Source organism: Salvelinus namaycush, chromosome 1, assembly GCF_016432855.1.
Source record: "Salvelinus namaycush isolate Seneca chromosome 1, SaNama_1.0, whole genome shotgun sequence".
NCBI classification, from domain to species: Eukaryota; Metazoa; Chordata; class Actinopteri; order Salmoniformes; family Salmonidae; genus Salvelinus; species Salvelinus namaycush.
The window spans coordinates 59,180,239-59,206,676 of NC_052307.1; the positions used below are offsets into that span (position 1 = coordinate 59,180,239).

Consider the following 26,438-nt stretch of genomic DNA (forward strand, 5'->3'; position numbering starts at 1 on the left):
GTGAGCCAGGCCTAATGGCCCAACATCAGTGCCCTCTCACTAATGCTCTTTTGGCTGAATGGAAGCAAGCTCCCGCAGCAATGTTACAACATCCAGTTGGAAGCCTTCCCAGAAGAGTGGAGGCTGTTATAGCAGCAAAGGGGGACCAGCTCCATATTAATGCCCATGATTTGGAGTGTGATGTTTGACGATCAGGTGTCCACATACTTTTGGTCATTAAGTGTAGCTAGCTAGCAAACTTAGCTACCCACAATAATACCAAAGTCAATGTCAGCATGTGAAGTAAGTAGCTAGTTGGCTGTAAAATCTCTCAAACAAACTGCACTATCAATTTAGGAGTCTGCAATTTCACTATGTTCAACCTGCAGATCGATGTTCCACGCAGAGTGGAGTCTGACATTCGCAACGACCATGCGATGGCACCATGCAATACATTCTGGACTGAAGAGGCAGACAAATAGGAGAAGTGTGGCGACCTCTTTATTAGGTTACACATTTCGCGCGGGAGGAATATCACAAAAATATGATCAATGGCTCATTCAAGAGAAGGCAACCTCCTGCGTTATGACATTGGCCGGTGTTGAAATCTGACATATGATCGACGTTTTCGCCATCCTAAGGTCCTATTCCTGTAGCTCCCAGTGTAACGAGCGGCTTTATTGCAATGCTACGTCATACTGGAAATTACCCCGGGAATCAATAAAACATAGCTTAGAGATGCACAAAACAATATAGCATTCAAAATGGGTGAATGTTTCATTTTTTTAAGCAGCTCTCTGTAGGTCCATCCGTCTGTTATTTGCTCAATCACGGGTGCATTGCCCAATTCATTGACAACTGGGGCTTTAGCTTGCTTATATAGAGCAGGCACTACCTGTTTGCTGAAATAGGTGGGAGAGGGAAGTTAGTAATGTGGCTCGAGCGCTTTCACGAGGTGCTGAATGAAACCCCTTATTCTCAACCACTGAGAATGGGCGCATGTTTACGGCTATAAACCCCTATCGCTCTTGTAATTTCTTTGGCCCGGTCAGAATCAGCTGCAAAGGTCTGCTTGAATCCAGAGTGGGGAGACAATTGTTTCTTTGTGTTTTCGTCTCACTCCGCCAGTAGGAATACGGGGGGGATGGTGGTAGGAATACTGGGGTGATTTCGGCATAAATGTGCCAACATGTTTGAGGGGTTGACGGCTACATAGGCTATCCTCGTTGAGCGGTGCCGATATTCTGTTCATGTTTTATCCACAACTCTCTGTCCATCGCCCTTGTCTGAGGAGCCAAACTGTTCCCAAACTGGAGATTTGAAACGATGGAGAATCCTCCTGGTTTATCGACCCCCACTACTCGCCATCGTACAGAAGTAGTTCCTGGCTGCGCCTCACCAAAAGACTGTTTTGAAATGCGGCAATGGCGATTTTGATTACAAAGTTTGCCTAGGCTCTGATTTTGTTTTTAACAGAATAGCCTGAAATGTTAAAGCCCCTAATAGGGCTAGGCACTACACTACCACCGTCGTTTAATAAAGTCCTGGTTCCACCGCTGCCTGTTGCAACAGAGTTTATCTAGGGGAAAGGGGGCAGAGGAGAGGGTTTCAGAGGAGACCGTGTCAGAGGTTGTTTGTTTAAAAGAGGGATGTGATTGAAAGCAGACATCCTGGGTCTCAGGCCTGGGCCTCCATGTGCTTGTCCTCAATTCTCACCATTCTGACTGGGATGTGAGGGGATGAGGAGACGAGCTGTCTGGTCTCCAATTTACCACCCAAAGAAGATGAAGAAGATGATTGTGGTGTTGGTGGGTTGGAACCAGCAGGTACACGTTTGAAGCTGTGACAGAGACCTAGCATTTGACTGGGCCTGATCCAGACACTCCTACCTTGATGTTGCATTGAAAAACACGAGCATTCATGTTGCTCCTCTGTTTCTTGGGTGGTCAAAGCCAGTTGTCTTTGGTTTCACAGGGATTAAGCTCGGCTCCGTCCTACTTGTGCACTGTTGTGTTAGTTTTACAGCTGTGTGTAAGTGTGTGCGTTCATGTGTGCGTGCGTCTACTCAGTGAGTTGGTTTTGGTGATGGCTGTGCTCTCTGGCTGAGGCTGTGTGATCCCTCAGGTTTCTGGCAGTGATCAGACCCACCAGCTTTAGTGGTGACACAGCAGAAACCAGACACACAGAGGAGAGGAAAGCTGAATCTCCTCAGAACAGTCTCCTCCCCTCCCCTCTTATGCAGTAAGACAAGCTGGAGAATCTTGACCCAGGACAACACTGTTAACTGGCCGGGCTTCACTCTGCACAATGCTAGGCCTAGCCAGAGTACTAGGCAGTAACAACCAATGATGTATATAAATCCTGGGTGACTGACATTGGGGGCACTGTATTGAAGCCACCGCACAGCCATCTTGGTACTCCTCCACCATTGTAAAAAATTATTTGCAAGCTGTATAAATGCATTTATTAATGTCTACATTTGTTTTTGATACGTTTATTCTATTAGACACCCACCCTTATGCATACTTTTAAATTATATTTTTTGGGAGTACTGCTGTTAGTGTCCCCACTACTACTACAAAAAAAAAAAAGACTTAAATGCATGTCATTTTGTCTTTGATACATTTAATTGAAATACTGTAGAAATACATTCATTCTTATGGAGGACTGCTCCTACTGGGGAGTGCCAATATGGCCGACTGTTGGCTTCAAAGCATCTCCATGGCCAATACATAGAATCAGCAATCCAGGGTTTATACACGTCATTGATAACAACCCATGTTTGGTTTGTATCTGTTAAACGCTCGGTTTGTAGGCCCATCAATATTGGAGTGTGTATCGCTGCAGCTCCTGCTGGGTTTGTTAGGCCTCCCCTCCTGGCTGATCAATGCCCTGTTTCTGTTGCTTCCTCCTCCCACCTCTTCTCTTTTTTTATTTTTAATTAGCTCTGTCGGGAAATGCTGAACAATTAGGTCTCTGCTTGGGCTGTACGGGGATGAGCACACGAGCTAGCCTGTTTGTCTTTTGCTGAGCAATCCCTCCCTCAGTGTAGGGTGTTTTCTCTGAGCTAACCCGCTACCACTCTTAAAGGGATACTTTGGGATTTTGGCCATGATGCCCTTTATCTACTTCCCGAGAGTCAGATGAACTTGTGGATACCTTTTTTATGTCTCTGCGAGCACTTTGAAGGAAGTTGCCAACTAGCGCATTTTGCTGATTTGCGTGAGCGCAACGACTGGAAGTCTATGGGTATCTTTTAGCATGCCAGTAGATCGCAATGACTGGACGTCTATGTGTTTCTGCTAGCATGCCAGTAGATCGCAATGACTGGACGTCTATGTGTTTCTGCTAGCATGCTAGTCGATACCCTTAGACTTCAAGTCATTGCGCTAATGCTAGTTCGCATTGGTACACGAAGTGTCTAATTTCCTTCATACTGGACACAGACATAAAAAGTGATATTCATGACTTAATCTGACTCTGGAGAAGTAGATGCAGTGCCTTATTGCCAAAATCTCAAAGTATCCTTTTAAAACCCTTAGGTTTAGTTATCTTTTCAGCGTAACACAAACCCACGCTTTGTTCTTGTGGTTTTGTTTCTTTGTATAAAGATATTTCCCTACATGACAACTTAGAAAAGCAATTCATTCTCAACACATTGCTGCATAGAATGTTGTTGGCTATTCAAATATCAGACAGAAACCTCTCCTGCTGTTGTGATTAGATGAGAGCTGTATAATTGATTTCAGTAAAGCAGGCCCACCATTGGAGGAAGATAATTCCACTATAAGCTAGCTGTGTGCAGGACGCTAGTTGCGTTGAATGCTGGCCCTAGTCTGGGTTTTTGTCCAATCTTGTCAATTTGAGTTTGAGCCAGGGACAGGTCCCCTCCCCCCTCCCTAAACAGGCTGATCCAGCTCGGCCTCATGCAGTGTGTGAAAACAGTGACATTGTATTGGAAAGGCTGGGGGGATGGGGAGGTGATTAGGAAACCAGATCCAGGGCTGGGCTTCAAAGGGAACTGAATACTTCTGCAGAGCCTATTGATTAAAAATGGAATGCTGTTGCCCTCATGTGCTCCAGAGGCAGTTCAATAGGCTTATACTAGGAAAGCTCCTATATATCTACGCCTATAGATCCAAGGCAGTGAGCAGATTAATCTACATTTCTTTCAATTAATGGTGCTATGCTCTCCTTAAGTATAAGAGTGGATTATTGTAAATGCAGCCATGGAAGCCTTTGGGGAATATGTGTTGTCTCTAAGAGGAGAGAGTGCAGACCTGTTTCCTACCAGGACCCTGACTGAAGTGTGTCTGTGTGTCTGTGCGTGTTTACGTGACTCTGTGATGCATTGTGGGGAATGTGTTTGGCTCCTTTGTCTGTCCATCTTTTGAATGGATCAAGTGCTGTGTCTGAGAGTGGGGAAAGTACTAGAGATTTGGGCAGGGGTGCAGTCAGGAAGGTCCAGTAATAATGGCTGAATCAAAGATGACTTCCTCCCCCTCGTTGTTCCCTCTCCAACTAACTTCCCTGTCCTCTCCTCCTCAAGCTCTCTGGCCTCTTCTGTTGGAGGAAGAGAATCACTCCGTTTTCTCTCCCTAATGTCATCTCAATACTCTACCTTGCAATGTTATTGAAGTTCTGTTGCTCTCTCTCTCCCTCTGTTCCCTCTCTCCTCTTCGTTTTATAGCCCCTTCTCCCCTCTCTCTCTCCTCTGTTTTTCCTCCTCCTCCCCTCCCCTATGAAGGTGCATGCAGAATGGAGCCAAGTAAATACTTTCATATGCGGAAGCAAAACCCTCTCTTCCACACACTGCCTATGTAGGTCACCATGACAAATTCTTCTACGTTTCACATGCCCACGGATTTTTGCACTCCACAGATTCTCACATTCAGAAGGCAAGAAAGAGAGAAAATGAATGTGGTTTGGATTGGGTTAGAGCACCATTATTTAATTTGAATACATTTTTCTCTGCCTTTATTTTGACCAAGTAAACTCAGCAAAAAAAGAAAGGTCCTCTCGCTGTCAACTGCATTTATTTTCAGCAAACTTAACATTTGGAAATATTTGTATGAACATAAGATTCAACAACTGAGACATAAACTGAACAAGTTCCACAGACATGTGACTAACATAAATGGAATAATGTGCCCCTGAAGAAAGGGGGGGGGGGGGTAAAAATCTAAAGTAACAGTCAGTATCTGGTGTGGCCACCAGCTGCATTAAATACTGCAGTGCATCTCCTCATGGACTGCACCAGATTTCCCCGTTCTTGCTGTGAGATGATACCCCACTCTTCCACCAAGGCACCTGCAAGTTTCCGGACATTTCTGGGGGGAATGGCCCTAGCCCTCACCCTCCGATCCAACAGGTCCCAGACGTGCTCAATGGGATTGAGATCGGGGCTCTTCGCTGGCCATGGCAGAACACTGACATTCCTGTCTTGCAGGAAATCACGTACAGAACGAGCAGTATTGCTGGTGGCATTGTCATGCTGGAGGGTCATGTTAGGATGAGCCTGCAGGAAGGGTACCACATGAGGGAGGAGGATGTCTTCCCTGCAACGCACAGCGTTGAGATTGCCTGCAATGACAACAAGCTCAGTCTGATGATGCTGTGACACACCACCTCAGACCATGACGAACCCTCCACCTCCAAATCGATCCCGCTCCAGATTACAGGCCTCGGTTTAACGCTCATTCCTTCGACGATAAACGCGAATCCGACCATCACCCCTGGTGAGACAAAACCGCGACTCGTCAGTGAAGAGCACTTTTTGCCAGTCCTGTCTGGTCCAGCGACGGTGGGTTTGTGCCCATAGGCGACGTTGTTGCCGGTGATGTCTGGTGAGGACCTGCCTTACAACAGGCCTATAAGCCCTCAGTCCAACCTCTCTCAGCCTATTGCAGACAGTCAGTACTGATGGAGGGATTGTGCGTTCCTGGTGTAACTCGGGCAGTTGTTGTTTCCATCCTGTACTTGTCCCGCAGGTGTGATGTTCAGATGTACCGATCCTCTGCAGGTGTTGTTACACGTGGTCTGCCACTGCGTGGACGATCAGCTGTCCGTCGGTCTCCCTGTAGCGCTGTCTTAGGCGTCTCACAGTACGGACATTGCAATTTATTGCCCTGGCCACATCTGCAGTCCTCATGCCTCCGTGCAGCATGCCTAACACTGAACCCAAACCGGCTGCGCATGTGCGCCATCGTGCATAAATGTATTTTGTTCCCCCACACCAGTCGCTATCACGACACACAGGTTAAAATATCAAAACAAACTCTGAACCAATTACATACATTTTGGGACAGGTCGAAAAGCATTAAACCTTTATGGCAATTTAGCTAGCTAGCTTGCACTTGTTAGCTAATTTGTCCTATTTAGTTAGCTTGCTGTAGCTAGCTAATTTGTCCTGGGATATAAAGATTGTTGTTATTTTACCTGAAATGCATAAGGTCCTCTTCTCCGACAATAAATCCACACATAAAACGGTCAACCGCATCGTTTCTAGTCATCTCTCCCCCTTCTGTGTGAGCAGTGTGGGTGCAATAATTGAATAATATAGATTTCTAAATTTATTTTTGCAACGCTCGCGCATGTGATGCGAGCGGTGTAGTCAGCCTGTAAGGCACGTTCACGCAGATGAGCAGGGACCCTGGGCATCTTTCTTTTGGTGTTTTTCAGAGTCAGTAGAAAGGCCTCTTTAGTGTCTTAAGTTTTCATAACTGTGACCTTAATTACCTACTGTCTGTAAATCAAATTTAATCAAATCAAATGTATTTATATAGCCCTTCTTACATCAGCTGATATCTCTAAGTGCTGTACAGAAACCCAGCCTAAAACCCCAAACAGCAAGCAATGCAGGTGTAGAAGCACGGTGGCTAGGAAAAACTCCCTAGAAAGGCCAAAACCTTGGAAGAAACCTAGAGGAACCAGGCTATGAGGGGTGGCCAGTCCTCTTCTGGCTGTGCCGGGTGGAGATTATAACAGAACATGGCCAAGGTGTTCAAATGTTCATAAATGACCAGCATGGTCAAGTAATAATAATCACAGTAGTTGTCGAGGGTGCAACAAGTCAGCACCTCAGGAGTAAATGTCAGTTGGCTTTTCATAGCTGTAAGCTGTTAGTGTCTTAACGACCGTTCCATAGGTGCATGTTCATTAATTGTTTATGGTTCATTAAACACACATGGGAAACAGTGTTTAAACCCTTTACAATGAAGATCTGTGAAGTTCTTTGAATTTTTATGAATTATCTTTGAAAGACAGGGTCCTGAAAAGGGGATGTTAATTCTTTTGCTGAGTTTATCTCTGATTTGTGAGCTATTTGTCATGATTGATTTGTGTTCTCATTTTGGAAGCATGCTACATGATGTTGTCATGCGGTGTTGTTTTGTGTGAAATTTGCCAGGCCAGTTCCCATGGGAAGTTCTGTGGTGATGTTGTCCCGGAGTTTCATGTTCACCTGGCCTTTCAATATACTAGAACTAAAATCAAGGAATACAAAGCAGAGGGAATATGTCATGTTTAAACGCAACCCTTCTCCTCTACACAGCCCTCAGACTTCGCTCTGACCTAATTGCTGAAATCCACTAGCAACCAACCAGAAAGCGTATGCTACTTTTCCTGTTTTAGAAATGTCGGAATCTTCTCCACTGGGTGTTGTATTGTTGATGGCTTAAAATCACTTGGGAGCAGAATAGCTTGTTACTTAGTTTGTGCTGGTCTGATGAACTGTAACTTACTGCCAATTTTGTCAGCTAGATCTCCAAGAATCAGAGTGTGAAACAATGGTCATTAGCTGTGTGTTTACTTATGCACTCTGGTAAAGTGAGTGACTGGCTGACCTATTATAGGACAGTTTTTCTGTGTTTGTCTCCCCAGCTCTCCTGATGGGATTTGGGCTGTGTACGGCAGGGGCTGTACGGCACGGTACAGTGAGTTGGGGTTTGCTCTGATCTAAACTGACTTTGAGCTGAGACGCTGGCCTACCCGAGAGAGCTCTGGCCCACTCTCTGCCTCTGCTCTCACCTTATCTGGTCGACACTAACAGACTTATGTGCTTTTAAATTCATTACATTCTGCCCTAATTCGTTTAGCAGGCTGGAGTGCGGAGTTTAGGCCTATGTGAAGTGGAAAAGGTGTGCAGACATATCTTGCACTTTCCGTGATTGTCTCATACGTTAGAAACACTAAGAATTGGTCCTATTTTACCTTTTGGCGGAGGAGAGGCAGAGGTTTGTTATTGAAGTGAGCACAGCGCAGCTGTTTCATTCTGGAGGGAGAACCCTGCCTACTGTAGGTAGTAGCTCTTACAATGCCTCCAGCTAACACACATGTAACACCCGGGGTTCGCGTTAACTTCGAATTCTGCGTTTTGTACGCAGAAAAAAACTATTTTGCCCTCGTTTTATAAACGCAGATCTGAAATGCTTATTGTAATTTCTGCTCGGCTTCAGTTACATTTAGCTCCAAATCATGATGTAAATGGACTAATTTAGTGTGCTTCAGTTGCACTTCTTCACGCTGATAAATATTTACTATTGTCTTGATAAATCTGGTTCCTGCATTCACGAACGGGCATTCCATTCCGTCAAGTACTTTTCTCTGGTGTAGTTTTTCTCCTGTAGCAAATGAAAATGCACGATTAACACAAGGAAATATAGGTGGTGACATTCTTTCTATGATGAGAAGGAGAAATCTGATGGCCATGCATCATTTTAGCAAAAAATCCCTTGCTTTTTTCTATGCTCATTTCTTTTTGTGGCTGCTAGCCAAGTAGTGTTGCACTTCTGTTGTCATCTGATTTCTGCTGATTGTGTTGCATGAATTTATTTTGTTTGAATAAAAACCATAGTTTCATGTCCTTGATCAATCTATTGAAGCAAATGAACACGGTTGACTTTCAATATAAAATGCAGGTGAAATGGTTTCAAATGCAGATTTTGATGGTCTGCATTTTGATAACGCATATTTCTAAAAGCTAATGCAAATCCTGACTCCAGGAAACAACCATTGTGTGTTCTCCTTGTCTAATGGGAAACGACTTTCTTCTAATGGGTATCACATCCTTCTCTGATACATTTTGTTTCTTACTGCCTAGATGGAACAGTTAACACCTAAACCCAACGGTTTGATGTCAAGAAATGTAAATCATAGGGTAGGAGGCCCCCCCACTGCTATGTTCTTGTTTGTAGCCAGGCCTAAAGGTTACTACAAGCTTCACTTCGTTGATCTACGTGCGTGTTCGTGGGCGGAATGGGATATTTGGAGTAGCGGACACCTTTTTAGGTAATGTGATATCCTCGCCGCTCCCATTCACAAGGGGGCAATAGCAACGTTTTTTATCTTTTCATTTTGTGAAACCAATGAAGAGTCGCCTTCCCTTGCATGTAGTATTAGCAAGTTGGCAGCCTAGCTAATCAAATCAAATGTTATTGTGCCCATACACGTTTAGCAGATGTTATTGCAGGTGTAGCGAAATTCTTGTTTCTAGCTCCAACAGTGCAGTAATATCTAACAATAAACACATCTAAAAGTAAAAGAATAGGATTAAGAAATATATAAATATTAGGACGAGCAATGTCGGAGTGGCATAGACGGAAATACATTAGAGATGAGTAAAGCAAAATATGTAAACATTATTAAAGTGACTAGTATTCCATTATTAAAGTGGCCAGTGATTTCAAGTCTATGTATATAGGGCAGCAGCCTCTAAGGTGCAGGATTACGTAACCGGGTGGAAGCTGGCTAGTGATGGCTATTTAACAGTCTGGTGGCCTTGAGATAGAAGCTGTTTTTCAGTCTCTCGGTCCCAGCTTTGATGCACCTGTACTGACCTCGCCTTCTGGATGATAGCGGGGTGAACAGGCAGTGGCTTGGATGCTTGTTGTCCTTGATGAACTTTTTGGCCTTCCTGTGACATCAGGTGCTGTAGATGTCCTGGAGGGCAGGTAGTTTGCCCCTGGTGATGCGTTGGGCAGACCGCACCACCCTCTGGAGAGCCCTGCGGTTGCGGGCAATGCATTTGCCGTACCAGACGGTGATACAGCCCGACAGGATGCTCTCAATTGTGCATATGTTTAAGCCTCCTGAGGTTGAAGAGGTGCTGTTGCGCCTGCTTCACCACACTGTCTGTGTGGGTGGACCATTTCAGATCGTCAGTGCCGAGGAATTCGAAGCTTTCCACCTTCTCTACTGTGCTCCCTCTGCTGTTTCCTGAAGTCCACGATCAGCTTCTTTGTTTTGTTGACGTTGAGTGAGAGGTTATTTTCCTGGCACCACGCTTCCAGCGCCCTCACCACCTCCCTGTAGGCTGTCTCGTCATTGTTGGTAATCAGGCCTACTACCCTTGTGTCTGCAAACTTAATGATTGAGTTGGAGGCGTGTGTGGCCTTGCAGTCATGGGTGAAAACAAAGTACAGGAGGGGGCTGAGTACACACCCTTGTGGGTCCCCTGTATTGAGGATCAACGAAGTGGAGGTGTCGTTTGCTACCTTCACTATCTGTGGGCGGCCCGACAGGAAGTCCAGGACCCAATTGCACAGGGTGAGGTTCAGACCCAGGGGCCAGAGATTAATGATGAGCTTGGAGGGTAATATGGTGTTGAATGCTGAGCTATAGTCAAAGAACAGCATTCTTATGTAGGTCTACCTCTTGTCCAGATGGGATAGGGCAGTGTGATGGTGATTGCATTGTCTGTGAATCTATTGGGGCGGTAAGCAAATTGAAGAGGGTGTCAGGTAAGGTAGAGGTGATATGATCCTTAACTAACCTCTCAAAGCACTTCATGATGACTTAAGTGAGTGCTACGGGGCAATAGTCATTTAGTTCAGTTACCTTTGCTTTCTTGGGTACAGGAACAATGGTGGACAGCTTGAAGCAAGTGGGGACAGCAGACTGGGATAGGGAGGAATATGTCCGTAAAACACTCCAGCAAGCTGGTCTGCGCATGCTCTGAGGATGCAGCTATGGATGCCGTCTGGACCGGCAGTCTTGCGAGGGTTAAAATGTTTAAATGTCTTACTCACGTTGGCCACAGAGGAGAGCCCACAGTCCTTGGTAGCGAGCACTGTATTGTCCTCAAAGTGTGTAAAGAAGGTGTTTAGTTTGTCTGGAAGAAAGACGTCGGTGTCCGTAACGTGGCTGATTTTCCTTTTGTAGTCTGTGATTATCTGTAGTCCTTGCCACATACGTCTCGTATCTGAGCCGTCGAATTGGGACTCCACGTTGTGTGTCGACTGACGTTTTGCCTGTTTTGATTGCCTTACGGATGGAATATCTACACTGTTTTTATTCTGCCATATTCTCAGTCACCTTGCGATTGTTAAATGCGTCGTTTCGCTCTTTCAGATTTGCACAAATGCTATCTATCAACGGTTTCTGGTTTAGGTAGGTTTTAATAGTCACAGTGGGTACAACATCTCTGATTAACTTCCTGATAAACTCTAAGTATATTCCTCAATGTTATTCTCAGAGGCTACCCGGAACATATCACGCCAACCGCGTGATCAAAACAATCTTGAAGCAAGGATTCCGATTGGTCAGACCAGCATTGAATAGTCCTTAGCATGGGTAGTTCCTGTTTGAGTTTCTGCCTATATGATGGGAGGAGCAAAATGGAGCTGTGATCAGATTTGCCGAAGGGAGGGTCTTTTAGGCATTTCGGAAAATCTTGATATTCGTGGTTTGTTTTCTCAGAGCGGCTGCTACAGTCATTGTGTTGGTAGAACTTTGATAGTGTTTTCCGCACAATTTTTTAAATCCCCTGCTACAATAAATGTGGTTCCAGGATATGTGGTTTCCAGTTTCTATAAAGTCCAGTGTAGTTTTTTGAGGGCAGTCGTGGTATCTGCTTGAGGGGGAATATACACGGCTGTGACTATAACCGAAGAGAATTCTCTTGGGAGGTAATACGGTCGGCGTTTGAGGTATTCTAGGTCGGGTGAACAAAAGGACTTGAGTTTCTGTACATTATCACAATCACACCATGAGTAGTTAATCATGAAACATACACCCCCGCCCTTTCTTCTTCCTGGAGAGTTCTTTATTCCTGTCTGTGCGATGTACTGAGAACCCAGCTGGCTATATGGACGAAGACAGTATATCCCGAGAGAGCTATATTTCTGTGAAACAGAGTATGTTACAATCCCTGATGTCTCTCTGGAAGGAGATCCTCGCCCTGAGCTTGTCGTCTTTATTATCCAGAGTCTGAACATTAACGAGTAATATACTCAGAAGCCCTGGATGGTGTTCACCCCTCCTGAGTCAGACTAGAAGTCCACTCCGAATACTTCTCCTCCAGCGGTATTTTGGATCAGCATCTGGAATCAGTTCAATTGCCCTGGGGGGTACGAACAAAGTATCCAATTCGGGAAAGTCGTAATCCTGGTCGTAATGCTGGTGAGTTACCGCCACTCTGATATCCAAACGTTCGCTCCGGCCGTATGCAATAACACAAAAAAATCCTGGGCTAATAATGTAAGAAATAACTTGCTTAGGGCAGCTCTGCTTCTAGCTCCTATCTGTCGGCACCAACTTGCTTTTTTATCTTCCCACATCTCCATGTGAAATAATCAGATTTATAATTGAAAAATATGCCCAAGCAAATATTCTTACACTTGCCGATGTGACCTTAACGTCGGGACGGTTGAGCTAACATGCACTAATGTGATTAGCGTGATGTTTTAAGTAACAAGAAAATTTCCCAGGACATTGACATATCTGATATGGGCAGAAAGCTTAAATTCGTGTTAATCTAACTGCACTGTCCAATTTACCATAGCTATTACAGTGAAATAATACCATGCTGTTGTTTGAGGAGAGATCAAAGTTTATTTGTCACGTGCGCTGAATACGAGTTATGCACAGTTATGAACTTGAAAATGTATTAATAAACCAATTCGGCACATTTGGGCAGTCTTGATACATTTTTAGCAGAAATACAATGGTTCATTGGATCGGTCTAAAACTTTGCACACTGCTGCCATCTAGTGGCTGCCATCAAATTGCGCCTCAACAGGTATAATAGTGTTGCCTTACTCTTGCATTTCAATGATGATGGTGAAAAAATTAAATACACTTTTTTTCTTTGTATTATCTTTTACCAGATCTAATGTGTTATGTTCTCCTACATTCATTTAATATTTACACAAACTTCGAAGTGTTTCCTTTCAAATGGTATCAAGAATATGCATGTCTTTGCTTCAGGTCCTGAGCTACAGGCAGTTAGATTTGGGTATGACATTTTAGGCGAAAATTGAGAGAGAAAAAGTGTCCGATCCTTAAGAGTGTGAAACACTGCCCCTGTTTGATATGCTGCTTGTGTATTCATTCCCATATCAGCTAAAAAATAATGTCATGTTTTCTCACAAAACAATAAACCACATGGCTAGCTAGTTGGCTCCAGCAGGTTCTACCATTTCACAATACCCTGTAATCAGTTATTACAGGCTAAGTTATTACTTCTAAACAGAATACGTTTTTGGGTGTTTTCTTGTTGTTTGGTTTACTGGTTGAACAGTTGCTGATGTAACCGATGTGAAATGGCTAGCTAATTAGCGGGGTGTGCGCTAATAGCGTTTCAATCGGTGACGTCACTCGCTCTGAGACCTTGAAGTAGTTGTTCCCCTTTCACAGCTTTTGTGGTGCGATGGGTAACGATGCTTCGAGGGTGGCTGTTAATGTGTGCAGAGGGTCTCTGGTTCGAGCCCAGGTAGGGGCGAGCAACACTCAATCTTGCATCTGCGTAGAGCTTGTAGTAATCTTAAGTGTTTTGGCTGTAAACTCAAGCTAATAGCCATAGTGGATGTGTTCTGCTCTTAAAGTTGGCATCTTACTGACAAAATGACATTTTAAAAATGGGGCCATTATGCCAAGTTGAGATTGAGCGTCCATGCAACTTTCCCCAATCTTTTTTAACCTGTTGGCTGCTGCAGCCCGGCAGATGAGATTTAAATCCGCTTTAAGCCCCTCTTCATGTTTGTCTGGGACTGTTTATAAAGGCAGCCCTATTTTAAGTTACACAACGGGTGGAAAGAAGGTGTGTAATTGCTTTGTTTTTATTTGTTTCCATTTCTGTTTTCCTGGAAGTCTTCACTGTGAACAAGTGATTGGTTCCAGTGTGGGAAGGCAATTCTTCTCCTGTTCGCCACACATGGCCCCCAGTATCTGCATATGAATATGGCCTTCTGCTCAGACTGAGTGGAGCCCCAGCTCTCTCCCTATGCCCCCCCACTCACAGCACAGGGGCCCCCGCTCCCCACATGCTGTTATGCAATCGTGTGTGCGTGTGTGTGTATGTGTGTGTGTTACGACACTGAAGAGGGAAGGCCTGGAAAGATGTGTGTCAGGGGAACACTAAACAGGAGTCTTGTGGTGGGGGATGGAAGGCTGGCTAGATGCAGACGCCTGTCACAGGCGTTTAGAAATGAAGCAGAGGCCTTGAAGAACAGCTAGATGCCCTGGCCTACTTTTCGGAGCCGTTAGCGTGCGCACATGTGTGTCCTTTTGTGTTCCCCTTCCTGGGTCTTCTTTTATGTCAGTTTGAGCGTGCCTCTTGATGAAAGGAGCATACTGAGGATTTTGATGAGTCACTCAACCACACTCTCTAAAAACATCCCGTCGTTACGTCCTTATTTGGGCTGAGATGTATTAGACTATCTTTCACAGTGTTGGCCAAGTCCAGTTAGGAGCAATGCTGTACTGGAACATAAGAGAGACATGCAAAGGGAGAGCGTCAGGAAACCACTAGGGAGGTGGGAGGTTGGGGGAAATGGGAGCTATGTGGAGGGAACATGAGGCCGGGTATGCAGTCTGCACATTCTCATGCGTGTATCATCTTTCCTTTCTCCCCAGTTTCAATGCACCCCTTGTCCTGTGAGCGCCCAGGCTGTCGTGGATCCCGTGCCCCTGCTGTTCAACTGGTAAGACCCGGGGCCGCCCTCCTCGGCTCTGTTTTCCACCCAGCCCAAACAAAAAACAATTGCCACTAACACTAGCTAACGCATCCAATCTGTTGCCCACATGTCTATCCGTCTCAGCCCAGGCCAGCCTACCTGATGTTCCCTCCCTTCCTTCCCACGTCCCCCTCTCTCTCCCTGGCCTGGCTTATCTGATAGAGCTGTATTATATCAGCAGCTCTTTCTCTCTGTACTCCACATGTCTGCTGGCCCAGTCACATGCTGCAGGCTGCCTGACAAGACCATCGGAGGCCTAATCTCTGTGCTATCAAGAGGTGTCTGTATCACGAGCAGTGGTGTATCATTACAGCCTTACCAGGCCTTGTCTCTGGCTGGATAATTAGGACTCTGGGCCAGTGTGGTGCAACTCCTGGTACGCCAAAACCCTCAATGACATGTTTCTCATTTTTCTCTCCACTTTGTCATTCTCTCCCTCTTTTCGCTGATTGGCTTCCTGCTCGTGGAGATAAAATGTTTGCAGCTTGTCAAATTTTTCCATGGGAGTGAGTGGGGTGTTAGCAGTGGGCCATCAACAGGAAATTCCAGGCTGAAAGAGGGAGCACGGCAGGAGAGGGAGAGCTTATAGCTTCAGGAGAGGCCTGCCTGTCTCTTGCCTCTCTTTCTGCTGTGTAAAGCTTTCAGACATACAAGAGCGGGGCTGGATGTTTGAGACATGGGTAGAGAGTGAGAGAGAGCTGATGTAGCTCCCTGGGTTAGGTAGGGGCTATGTGAGGCTCAGGCTGATGAGAAGTGCCTGTGTTGCGGTAGAGCTGCCAAGTGTTAGGGGAAAGCTTTAATTGTCTAAATTGCATACATCTGGTTGGAGTTGGTGTCTGGAAGTGTCTTGCAGCTTTGATTACAGACAGAATGGTGATGCCCTGTGAAAAAGGGGAGAACTATCCCCTCAGGGCCTGCGCCTCTGTCCAGGACTGCAGAGCTGGAGCACATGTATACACACACACAGACACACACACAGACACACACACAGACACACACACAGACACACACACAGACACACACACAGACACACACACAGACACACACACAGACACACACACAGACACACACACAGACACACACACAGACACACACACAGACACACACACAGACACACACACAGACACACACACAGACACACACACACACACAGACACACACACAGACACAGACACACACACACACAGACACACACACACACAGACACACACACACACAGACACACACACACACAGACACACACACACACAGACACACACACACACAGACACACACACACAGACACACACACAGACAGACAGACACACAGACACAGACACACACAGACACACACAGACACACACACACACACAGACACACACACAGACACACACACAGACACACACACAGACACACACACAGACACAGACACACACAGACACAGACACACACAGACACAGACACACACACAGACACACACACAGACACACACACAGACACACACACAGACACACACACAGACACACACACAGACACACACACAGACACACACACAGACACAGACAGACACAGACGCAGGGAAAGGGTGTTGTGGCTCTGGTGTTCATGTCTTTTCCCTCCATTGATGCAATGTGATGAGTCAGGCTGGTGTTTTGACTCACTTTGTATTTGATGTCATGGGGTTAAAAGCTTGGCCAACACAGACCATAGCAAATCAAACTTTATTTGCCACATGCGCCGATACAACAAGTGTAGACTTTACCGTGAAATGCTTACTTTCAAGCCCTTAACCAACAGTGCAGTTCAAGAAGACATTTTTTACCAAGTAGACAAAAATAAAAAGTAATAATAAAAAGTAACACAATAAGAACAATAACAGAATCCATGTGAATGATGAAGTGTGTGCTTTTAACAGTAGAAAAGCCAACAACGTCATGTGGACAACTCATTTACATGTTTAATTACTCTGCCATTTTTATAGTTGTCCCCCCCGTCCTTGACTTTTCCTAAATAAGTCTATATAACAACACACTGTTGTTAGAATCTTAATATCACAAACAGTAATTTGTGTTGTACGCAGTTTTAAGAGGACATGTCACCCCCCCCCCCCCCCATTCACCACCAGTCATTCACAGCCAGCCAGCCTGCGCAGATGGCAAATCAAAACTATACCTAAACTATATTGAAACTCATTTCACACATATTAATCGAGTTAGCCTAACGACAAGATTCAATTGGCAATAGTCTGATCGGTGACAGTACTATGAATTGTGAAATTGTATGATGAGAGAGGTGCAGATTGAAATGTCCAAAAGACACGTCATTGGCTGGAAGGGGGTGTCCCTCGAGGCCTTTCTAGTGTTAAGTACGTCACATGGTTTCTGCTGGACAGGTCATTCATTTGTATTCTTGACATGGAAAAGAGGAGAGAGGAATAAGTGAGAAGAGATCCACAATGCACTGGTTTGAGCCAAATTGTCTGTCGCCCCCCTTTTTACCCTCATCAACCCCCTCCCTGAGTCTGAGAGGTCATGGCCTCCCCACTCCCCCAATGAGGCTCCAGAACAGAGTGGCCATTGTGACAGAGAAGCCTGTCCAGCCATTGAGCTGAAACCCAATAGGGGCCAAACACTGCTGCGCCCTGCCTGGGCTAAATCAGGCCAGGGCTCAATAGCCAGGGCTCTTTGTCCTGCCTGGGGCCAGGAGCAGGCGCAAGGCTCAAATACAGACACTATGGGAAGGGGGAACACCAGCCACAGCTATACAAGTGTTTTTCCACCACAGTCAACTGAGGCACACATTGAAGGAAAGCACATTTCTTGGCCCAGAGTGCAAGAGAACCATTTCTTTGATGTATGGTTGTCAAAGGAAAACATTGGTCTGGATTTGTGAAGTCATTGTTGACGCTCACCCCTCACATGTGGTGAGTGTGGACAGACTGCCATGTTCAGCTGACCAGCTCTGCCGGGGCGGTCTTGTGACTCAGATCTTTTGTTTTACACAGCGGACTCCGCTCATAGCTGGAGTGCGTGTGTCCCAAAGACCCTGATATCCTGCTGAAGCCGCCCACACAGCCCTGGTTCACTGGCTTGAGCACACTGGAGCCATTTTAGCCCAGCCGGCCACCCCTATAGGGAACCATACAGCATACCATACAGCAAAGCTGTGCACTGTTGGCATTGCACTGACGTAAACAGAAGAGCATTACGCCTTCTTACTGAATGCAAATAGCTCCTGTGAGAAATGATCTGGTATCACCGTGTCAGCCTTCCCCCTCGTTCTACCTCTGTAATACTAGGGCCAGACAGTCTCTCACTGGGTACAGATGTATGGTATTCCACAATGTACATTCTGCAGGAGCCACAATAATGGAGGAGGCCTGGGTTAAAGTGGTGAACGGGTTGGCTTTATGTTAACACTTGTGTAAAAAGCCTGTATTAAAATCAGTGAGGAAGTCTGCTCGGAGCCTCTTAAAAGCACTCAGACCCAATACTGGCTGCTGGAAGCGGGGATGATTCATTACTTTTCCCAATTTACTGATATTTATTTCAGGAGTGTTGTGCCAGCCGGCCTCAAGGCCTGCTCTACTCTGCAGTCATTGTGGGGGAGGGAGCACCAGGGCAAATGGTGCTAGTCTGGTTCAGTGCTGCCCCGGGAATTGGCACGGCCAAGCTGCTCCTCGAGATGTCCATGGTTCTGTACAAGCTCAGAATGTGAATCTGTTGCCATTGTGTCTCCACTGCCTAGCGCAGGCTAAAACCCTGTTGTGTGCTGTGCAGCTCTCTTTGCTAGCTAGGTATCTCTCCAAGCTTAGCTGTTTTTCTGAGAAGGAAGAAGTGATGTTGACTGGAAGGTAGCAGGGCTTCCTTTCCTTTCCCCACCACCTCCCAATTCCATCTGCTCCCTTGAACAAGGCCTGTGTGTGTGTGTGTATGTGTGTGCCGCTCCAGCGCTGCTAATGGAGAGGACTTCCCAGAATGCATTGTAGCGTGAGGCTGTGCTCTGAATTCAGTGGCTGCTGCTCTCACATTGTCTAGTAGTCCGCTATGAGGGGGAAGGAAGACTGTTTCATTCCATCTTTCCTTCAGCCTTGTGAAATCATGTGAGCTTATAGGTAGTAGGCCTATTTCTCAATCACTCTCTCTCCTTTTTCTCTCTCATTTTTCTCTCTCCTCTCTCTCTTGCTCTCTCCCTCTCCTCTCCATCTCCTCTCTGCCTGTGCGTCCACATATTCATTATTTAAACGGGATACACCCTCTGTCTCTTAATCAAGGGTTTTACTCGTTCTTCTCCCCTTACACATGTGTGGAGTTTGTTTACTGCCCAGTGACACACAACATGGGCAGCCAGTCACAGCTCAGTGACGCTTCAGCTTGCCAAGACATTTTCCCACCAACTTTACCATACCGCCAACTATTTTTCGCGTTTTCTTTATATCTGAAAGGTATTTCCGGTATCAAAGCCAAAACTTTTATTTCCACCAAACGACCTCGTAATCATATTTCTGTCTGAGGAATTTGCATTCACGAGCTTCCTGTCACTCCGGTTACCATGACAATGATCACAACAGGGTCCAAGTTTAATGTCTCTCGCTCCTTCCTGGCAAAAGCAATGGCGATATGAAAGGCGAATGGTGACAAGAATGTTGTAAACATTTGGCTTTTTGAAAGGGGACCATATAAACATCGCCCAATTCTTTTTTTTCAGGCAATGTACCGCAAGTCCTATGTGAATTGGATATAACAGACCTGCATTAGAATCCACTGCAGGCAGCAGAGAGAAACACTAATCCATTCACATCCCCTCTGACTAGCCCATGTAGCCTAGTCATTGGAAACTGCCATATTTGTTGACCGGTGTCATTGGTTCAGTGGAAGGGTTCTTAGATGGCACTAGTCCAAACCACTAATTGGTGCGGGTCTACTTGTCTAATGAGAGTATTGATTGTTCCATTGTGTGGCTCAGGTCTGGCCGGCTGTGGACACAGTGTGTCTGTCTGAGGGAGGGGGCTGCCCTGGATATGTGGGGCTCAGTGGTGGCCAATGGTGATTTCATTTAGTAGCAATGAGAATACATGTATGGGAGGACAACATTGCAGAGAGGATAGAAAGGGGAAACCAGGGAGTGACTGAATGACAGAGCTGGAGGTGGAATGTATTCAGAAGGAAAGAGCATCTTTAGTGGAGCCAGCCTGCTCCAGGTCATCTGTGGCTGTAATTGCTTGTGTGCTTGGTGGGGAACATGTTCCAAAGTTATACAGTGATCCCTATGGGGGCGTGGGCGCTGGGAAATAACTTCTGAGCTCGTTAGAGTGTGACGTTCACCTTGGCCAAGCTTTCAGTGTTTTCCAGCCCATTGGTTCCCTTAGTCCAGCGCCACACACACACACACACACGGTGGATCCCTGGCTGTACCCTATTTAGCCAGCCACCTCCCAGTGGGCAGTTGGGGGTGCGTAGCAGCACCCCAGGCCCCGCCCCAGCTCTCAGACTGCCATGCTGTGCTGTTAGAGGCCTTTCATCTGGCTTATAGATATATAATTCATCTGGGATCTGAGGGAGCGGCTCCTCTCATGCCACTGCTACTGCTGAACCAGGACAAATTAGAATTCTGTTTGGTCCCCCGGAACGCTCCCAATCAACTTCCCCATAGAGCAAGAGAGGACGTGTGTGTCAGGCCAGGATTCCTGTGAATCTGCTCCCCAGCCAGAGAGGCTCCATGTGGAATGAGGTGGTATAATGTCAGTGTTTTCTCTGCTGTTCTGCCTGCCTGGTGCACTGAGGGTTTTTTCCACTGTGAGGGATCGGGTTTCCACTCCTCATGGTTGTTTATGCTGTTGTCTCAGGCAGCCCTGCCATCTGTCCCCTGTCAGCCTGCCTGTGGTCTGGGTTCTGGGGCCTCGGCCTGTCTTGGCGCCCGAGCTTGCTCTTAGGAGCCCCAGAAACACACACACACACCCAGTAAGATCTAGGCTACTGACCCACGAGGAGCTAACTTAGCAGTGGCAGACATTTACAACACTAGTATGGCTGAGAGGCCTGAGAAACCTCTCCAGCCATGTTCTCTCTGGTAAACCTGCCAGCTCCACGCTTCCCATCCCATCAGTAATCTACTGAGTGTCTTTCACACATGACTGCGTAATCCCGTTACGTCGGGGAAAGGTTTTGACAGCTTTTTCATCCTGGCACGACAAGATGGGTGCAGGCAGAGCTTGATGGCGAATTGTTTTGATGATGTTTTCGTACTCATGTTGGTAAAGGTCACATCCCATCTCCCTGTGTTCCTCCCCCGTGCTTTGTTCATTATCCTGCTCCGCTCCACGGTTATTTTTACCTCCTCCCATAATCCTTAATTAATGGAGCCCTAGTCACAGCGCCTCACATTTATCTCTCTTACACACACACACACACACACATACACACACACACACACACACACACACACACACACACACACACACACACACACACACACACACACACTAATTCACCCACACTGATTATATACACATACACACTGGTAGGCAGTGACGTTCCTGCTGAATGTTATCTGTGAGAAACCATGCTAGCTATTTCTTCTTTCTCTCTCCTTTTCATTTGATTCATTTGTAGCACAGTAAATGGGAAACACCTGAGCAGAATTTTCATGAGTTTGGATACTTGGGTCCTTTCAGTGCACAGAAACCATGTTGATACTACCCTGGTGTCCTTAATGCTAGCATTTTGATTCGAGATGGTAATATAATTTCAAAGGCGTGAATGTGTCAGTCCCCCATAGCGTGTGTTCATTTCAGTTCAGGAGTAGGGAATTGAAAGATGGGCCTCATGTCCAGTGTGAGGTCGTAAGGGGTATGTTTGATGGGGACGGGGGTCGTTCTGCCGTTCCCCCGCTTTTCTTTGGCTGCAGTCTCATCCTGACAAGATTTGGCTTGGCAGGAGCTGCAGCCCTCACCTCTACCAGTGCCGCGTGGCTGGCCATAGCACTCTGACTCCAATTCTTATCAGTCTGCGTGTCACGGCTATTCTCACGGTTTCCTAGAAGGACCACGCCGCCGCCGCAGTTAATATAAACATAACAGCGTGAGGGAGAACAACACACAGCTCCCTCCACAGATGTGGGTGTGTCACGCACTAACAGGTTGTTTATGTATCCTAGCTTTGTGAATGTGGGTGTGTTTTTGTGTTGTCAACGTGAGTTTAGTTGATTTAATCCCTGGCGCCGGTCAAAGCGCATTGTAAAGGGCAGTGTTTCAGCAGTACAGTACTTGGTTTCTGACTGCTCTACATTCTGCAACCTGGCCTAGACATGCAATGACGTGCTGCTCTTTGCCCTCCATAGGCACATGTTTGATCTACGTACACACACGTAAGCCTTCATTGTTCACATATGTGTGTATGCTCTCCTCCCCCACTGAGGCACGGCAGGTCTTCAGGCCCTCCCCCTCTCAGGGCTGTGAGTTCCAGGCTCAGGCTTCAGCTCATTAGTTGTGGAGTGTGGGGGGGGGGTGTTGAGGGGGGTGGGTGGAAGGGGTTGAGTGAGGTGCGGAGGCTTGTTACTGTGTGTATTAGCCTACATGCGTGTGAAGGAGCTTGTGAGAAGCTGCTCAAAGCTAATCCCGTCGTGGCCCTCCAGATCGGCCGTTGAGCTCTGAGGAACTACTGTGGTTACCCCCAGCTCCCTTCTACATTCAGAGGAAGTAAAGCGAGATGGCCCAGTCTTGTTTGTCATCGTTGGGATCCACTGATGTTAATTTCTAGAAATTTGAGAAGCAGGTTCGGTGCAAAGCACTTGGGTGGGATGATGGCCCCTAGTGAGTTACTGTAATGACACTTAACAGGTCCCATGGACGTAAGTAAATACTACAGCAGTGCCATTGTAGCAGTGAGCTAGGCTTTGTTTTGCTGGGATCCTCGTCTAGTATGGCTTTATCTAGCTCGCTGCCATGGCAATAGCACCGGCCTCCTAGCTGCTGATAGGCCCAACGTTAATGCACTTCTGATTTGATGGACTCCCTGTTACACGCTCCATTGATCTGTATGAATATGCATTATGAAATGGCCTTTTTTATATGGCCAATGCGTGTGCAGTACTAGGTGGAAATCCAATAACCATTCAGAGCATCCTACTAGTGATGCTAGAGCTATCGTAGAGAAAAGCAGATTTACTATTCATTATGGAGATGGCCTGCTGGGCTCCAGGTTTGAGGCTAGCTGGGTGCTTTGTGTGCATGGTTTTAAGTTGTGTGTGTGGTGTGTATGCATAATGCTTGGGCAGAGTAGTCGACTGGCCCATTTTCCCGAATTTGTTTGGGATTCGGCATGCACGTTCCCCCCGAATTCATGATTTAAAGCTCCAGCCTAGCCTCGATGTTTTATGTTAGTGTACGTTAAGAGGGTGAAATCTACCCCGGCTTATGTAGAGACAGTGTGACTTTTAGAGTAACGTGTGTTGCCCTCCCTCGCCTTACTGTAGTTGTTCCTTAAATCCGTCTGTCTCCGCCCAATCCCTGCTCTACTACCCTAGTTCCCCTCCTTCGGATCAGAGGCGCCTCCCCTCATCACTGGTAGAGCCCTTAATTAGCTGAAGTGCCTCTAAATCAGTTCACTTTGTTTAAAAGGAGTCAATCAAGGTAAATAAGGGTGTGCAATTGCCACCAATCCCAGTACCCTGTATGTTGATAACAGGATGGTGACATTTCAGTGTGTAGTATAGCTGGTAACCGTACCATGCCCATCCTGCTCATAGATACAAGCTACTCAATAATAATTAGCTAGCTATCCCTTCATTGAATCAAAACAAACTAGGTAGCTTCTTGGCTAGCATTGGTTGCTCGGGAAAACTGCACAGTCTCCTTACTGCTCTCCATTGATGTTTTTTCTTTCTTCCAGAGGCTAGTTAGGACTGGGCAGCATGACGACTGTGACACCTCGAGCATCTCTCGAACCCCGGGCGTGTCGCTGTGGATGTCTGTGTATCCATGGTGTTTCATGTGGAATGTCCCCATCTCTGTAAGACTAGGGTGGAGAGACTGCACAGGGAAAATAGTCTTACTCTTTCAGAAGGTGAAGGGCAGAAATGGATCCTCATCGCTGGCTAGGCTTAGTATGCAGAGGCATACATTACCATGATTACTCCAGCGCTGTTGGCTTTCTCTACATCCCCCCCCCCCCCCTCTCACACGCTCTCTCTTTCTGTCAGCTCGTTCGGGTACATGTGCCCTGTCCCCGCGTTGCTAGGCAACAAGCCCAGTGTGTATTATTATTGTGGCTATGTCAGGCGCTCTGCCTTTCTCTCATTTCTGTTTGTCCAGGAGATGGTAGGATCAGATGCTGAGCTTTGGATGGGAGAAGAGAAAGGAGGATGAGGAAAGGAAGGATGCGTGGAGGGGGAGGAGCACTGAGTGAGTCAGCGACAGAGATGAAGCCTTATGATATGAGGGTAGAAAAAATATTAAAAAAATTCCCCCCAGCCTCTAGCTTTCCCTGATGCGTGGCAGAATATATGGCACAACCTCTAGATGATTTACCAGAGAGACGCATTCAAGCAGCAGCACAGAGCTGTATTGGTCAGAGTGCTCTCTCCACAGTGGAGAGAGAGAGGTGTAGGGGAACGCTGTCATGCTCCGAATATCAGATTAAGTTATTGGATTCCAGCCTCTCCAGCCCCCTGCTCTCAGACCAGAGACTGCTGGGTGGACAGGTGGCACTGTCCAGTCTGAATGGAGGTCCTGTCCTGTCTGTCTGGCCTATGGTCTCTCAGGTGAGAGAGATGAGACAGAGCCCCCTCCATCCCATCTCCCCCCCCCCCCAGGCCACTCCGTTCATCTTAATGCATCCCTACTCGGCTTGTTTGTCTTTCCCCCTCCCTACAAAGGCCTCTAATGAAATGAATTTGTGCGGGTCAGGGGCTGCACCGCCAATCTGGGTCCAGGTTGCCTGGGTACTGGAGTGGGCCAGGCTGGCTCTATTTGCACACTAAACAGGGCTAGCTGCTGCCTCCCTCTCCTATATGAAATGTAAATAGACTGCACAGCCGCCGGGATGGTACACACAGCAGGAAGGGCCTCACTGCTCCTGCTCTCCCCTCATTAGGTAGCTCTCAATAACTCCTGTGATCTAGCAAACCATGATTATGACAACAATGAATGATTGACAGTGTAGGCTGGTGATTGATCATACACTATAACCATAACAGACATTACAGCACTAGAAATTGAATGCCGGAGACTGTGCAGTTGTTTCCGTATCTAGTGGAGAGGCACGGAGAGAATAATATGGCAAGTCTCCCAAAATACACCCGCCATGCCGAATGACTATGTGCAGCTGCTGGGTCTGTGGCAGTTTAGCTTTCTACATTTTTAGAATGAGAGCAGCTGCTGTAGTGGAAAATGCAGTGGTGTGGACCTGATGACAGGCCTGAGTTAGGAGCGGGGGGGGGCTACCGATCTGCTTTTCATCTTCTCAGTAGCAGCAAGGGCTTTCAGAATACCCCTCATTGGCGCTGTGTGCGTGTGTAGAAGAACAACGACATCCCGCAGTGAGGTGAAGCGTTGGCCTCTGTCTGACCGCAGAGGGAGTGGCTCGATAGAGGGAGACATGAAGAGAAGCGGAGGGAGAGAGAGAGTGATATGACGCAGAGGGGATGTGTCTTAGTCCTGGCTGTAGCCTCTCCACCACCTCAGGCAGAAACAGAGATTGATTATTTCTACCACCTTTCCCATTTCTCTGATGCCTGCAATTGTTTTTTTTTGTTTTTTTGTGCGTCCAATTCTTACTCAGTCACATGGTATCGAGTGACGCCATCCAAACCGTATCAAAGCACAGCATTTATTTCACTCTATTTCCATCCTGTGTGCACATGTTGTCTTTGTGTTTGTTTGTGTGTGTGCCTCACTGAGCTATTATCCAGTCTGGCAGACCCACAGACTTCCCCCCTCCTCCCTGTCTTCTCCTTGGGGTTCTCTGCCCCTGTCCCTACAGGGTTTGCCACACACAGAATGCTGATGTGGTCCTCCAATCACTGGTGGCTTGATGTTGGGGTACCAGGAAGCTCTGCTGAATCTTTTTGGCTAATTAATAGTTCCTCACGGCGTGACGTTTCGCCGCGGGCACGTGGGACGTACTGGGGTACGGATGTAAAAATCCCTCAATCTGCCATTGGTGCCAATTTTTAAATTAACCCCAAGGTTGCCTTGTTAAATCTTGTTCATTCTCTTAAATTAAATACCATGACTGTTTTATCATTAGCTGGGAATGTTGGTGTATTTTCGTGTGCAGGGTGTGCTGTTAGCATGATAACACTCATTAACTTCTCTAGGGTACGTGAGACGGTAGCGTCCCACCTATTCAACAGCCAGTGAAACTGCAGGGCGCCAAATTCAAATACAGAAATACTCATTATAAAAATTCAGAAAACAAAACATATTTTACATAGGTTTAAAGATTAACTTCTTGTGAATCCAACCACAGTGTCAGATTTAAAAAATGCTTTACGGCGAAAGCATACCTTACGATTATTTGAGAACAT

General features: G+C 46.5%; 1 protein-coding gene across 3 annotated transcripts in view; it reads left to right on the plus strand.

Annotated features, from left to right (window-relative positions):
• Positions 1 to 26,438, plus strand: part of LOC120046325 (ankyrin repeat domain-containing protein 11-like) — a 137,310-nt gene that overhangs the window by 67,571 nt on the left and 43,301 nt on the right. For 2 of the 3 annotated variants that reach the window (XM_038991468.1, XM_038991486.1), the window contains exon 3: positions 14,833 to 14,900. The exons of the other annotated variant lie outside the window; for it this stretch is intronic. The gene's annotated coding sequence lies outside the window, so the exon portion shown is untranslated. The remainder of the gene's footprint in view (positions 1 to 14,832; positions 14,901 to 26,438) is intronic. 3 annotated transcript variants of the gene reach the window in all.